Genomic DNA, 2,798 nt, shown 5'->3' with positions numbered 1-2,798 from the left:
TTCTCCTGAGACCCAGCTATGGAGTTTTTGCCTCTGTAGTGGACATTATATTTTAGTGAATTTCTCTGAGACCTCACATGTCACAGTTTTAAGTCTGGATGTCCTGTACAGAGCACATTCAGGGCTTCTCAGAGAAACCAAATGGTTGGAAGTTTCTCCATGACCACTCCCTCTGCTTGGTCTTTAATAATGGCTGACATTAATAAAATATGATAATATTTTATAATTATCATTTAAATCTGATTTATTTTCAAGATTGCTTGTCATAAATCAACATCTCAGGAAAATGTTATGGGGTTTCAAACCAAAATATGACTTCCTGTTATGAAACAGGATATTGATTTCATGCATGTCCACTGTAGAGGACACCAGGACTAAAAGCATGTTTATTATGCATTTTGGGAGACACAATAAATGAATAGGAAAATAAATTATATATCAATATTCTTATGAAATATTAGATATTATTATGACAATCTGGAAAATTATTACTCCCATTATTACACTTCTTTTTTCCAACATGCTGTCCCAACAGCACATTAATATGCAAATTAGGTACAGTGTATATATAGCATTGTGTTTAATGGAAAACCAGTTTATGGAAATTTTACACACATATTGCATAAAGTAAAATGGTAGCCTATATCAAATCATTTTGTTATACATTTTATAACATAGTTGAGAATCATCCTTATACAAAGTTTGGTATAAAAAAAAAATCCTGAAACCTAAAAAATTGATTGGTGGTTTTTTAAAAAATCCCATAGTTTTTTTTACATGAAAAAAAAAAAATAAATGCACAAAGCTTTTTTTCTGGTTCTCAGGATGATATAGGCCTATATATAAGATTAACACGATTGAACTAATTAGCTTTTTATTAAATAAATAAATAATTAGTTATGGAAAAAAGTTTAAAAAAAATTTACGCACCCCATTGTAGGCTGCTACCTCATCTTACATTTCATAAGGTGTGTTTGATTTGAAGCAGTTCCACCAGAGCCGTTGAACAGCTCTTGCCCGGTTGCATAAAGCACCTTAAAGGTCCCCTGAAATGCTTAGAAACACGCAGCGTTACTCTATGTGTTGACGTCATTTTAACTGAAACAGGAAGACAGGGTAGGACATATCAAGCAGCCCCGCCCCTTTTTAAAATAGCCAATAGCGTTCATTTATACAGCTTGGGCTAGAGCCGTTCAGAACCGTTGAGCTCTGTAAAGCCGCATTTGACAGGGTATGCCAGCCACAATCTCATCCATATTGCTATAAAATATAACATGGTGTGTAGAATTCAAATAGCTCCTAAACATTTTGTGGCCTGCACCGATTCGCGCATGTGATCCGCTCCATGCTATCCTTTCTCTGGACCGGAGCAGAGTGTGTGTGCAGTGCGGTAGTTAGCGTGACACAGCGCGAAACCAGACTTATTTTTTTCCTCGATGCATATTTACACTGTTTGAATCATTCCCTGTCCCCTATATAGTGCAGAACATTGTGCTCTTCAACCTCTAAAGCAGTTCAGTGCCCGGTTGCATAAAGCACCTTAAGAATAATTTTCCCTTAAGATCGCCCTTAAGTTTCCCTTACACTTAAGGGCGTTGCATAAAATATCCCTTAAATGTTACTTAAGGGTTTCTTTAGGTGAAACGTCATAAACCCTTAGAATTTCTCTTAAGTATCCCTTAAACCCAATAAGTGTTGCATAAAGCCCCTTAACTGTCATTTTCCTAAGGATAACATAAGGTTTGTTAAATGTCACCTTAAGTGTTGTGTTACACAAAAGTCTTCTACAAGTCATGATTGGCCTGTCAGGGTTGGGGATGAAGGGATGAGGCGAGGACTCAATGGTGCAGGAGATAAGGGCTTTTTATTCAAATAAACCAACATAAACAACAAAAACTACCCCGTGGGGGAAAAAACAGGCTGGCAAGGCAGGATCTGGACCTGGCAGGGCAAGGAGCTTGCTTGGCGCCGGCAGGGCAAGGAGCTTGTGTGGCGCCGGCAGGGCAAGGAGCTTGGGAGGGTCTGGGATGGCCTCCAGGCCATGTGGGATGGAGGAAGCCCTTTTCCTCCTCCTCCGTTTCTGAGGGCGGGGCACTGCAACTTTGTCGGCCACCTCTGGGGGCGCAGCAGCCTCTTCGGCCACCACTGCGAGCACTGCAACCTCATCAGGCACTGCTGGGGGCGCTGCAGCCTCATCGGCCACCACCGGGGGCGCTGCAGCTTCGTCGGCCACCTTTGGGGGCGCTGCGGCCTCTTCGGCCGCCTCATAGGAAGCTGCAGCCTCTTCGGCCGTCTCTAGGGGCGGTGAGGCGGACCCATTCTTCCTCCTCCCCCTCCTCCGTTTCCGAGAGCAGGGCAATGCAGCATCGTCGGCCGCCTCTGGGGGAGCTGCAGCTTCGTCAGCCCAGTGGCGGCTCGTGGGTTTTAAAATAGAGGAGGCACACTGTATTGGTCTGGGATCCCTGCCGATTATTATTATTATTATTATTTGCTTAACCACTTTAAAATGGCTTTTTGGTTGCTTTTAGTCAGAAAATGTAAAGAAAACGACATACATACAGCAAGATAATATAACTTCACTTACCTGACCTATCACTTGAAGCAAACATCCATCCCTTCTTAAAAGTCTGTGTTAAAAGAGAGCTGCCTGTTGCGCCATTTAATTAAGCCGACTGCTGTAACGTTAGCCTATATCCAGCTTAGGCTGTTTTCCCTAAATTTGTATATATACTGTTTGAATGACAGCTTGGTAAATCTGTTGGCAATCAAATATTCAATATCGCTACTCATCATAAGTA

General features: G+C 41.8%; 1 pseudogene; it reads left to right on the top strand.

Annotated features, from left to right (window-relative positions):
- Positions 1-2,798, top strand: part of LOC107664964 (gamma-glutamyl hydrolase-like) — a 12,308-nt pseudogene that overhangs the window by 756 nt on the left and 8,754 nt on the right.

Source organism: Sinocyclocheilus anshuiensis, unplaced genomic scaffold, assembly GCF_001515605.1.
Source record: "Sinocyclocheilus anshuiensis isolate Anshui unplaced genomic scaffold, SAMN03320099.WGS_v1.1 scaffold599, whole genome shotgun sequence".
NCBI classification, from domain to species: Eukaryota; Metazoa; Chordata; class Actinopteri; order Cypriniformes; family Cyprinidae; genus Sinocyclocheilus; species Sinocyclocheilus anshuiensis.
Note: the sequence above shows the minus strand (reverse complement) of the source record. Positions and strands in the feature narration are given on the sequence as shown.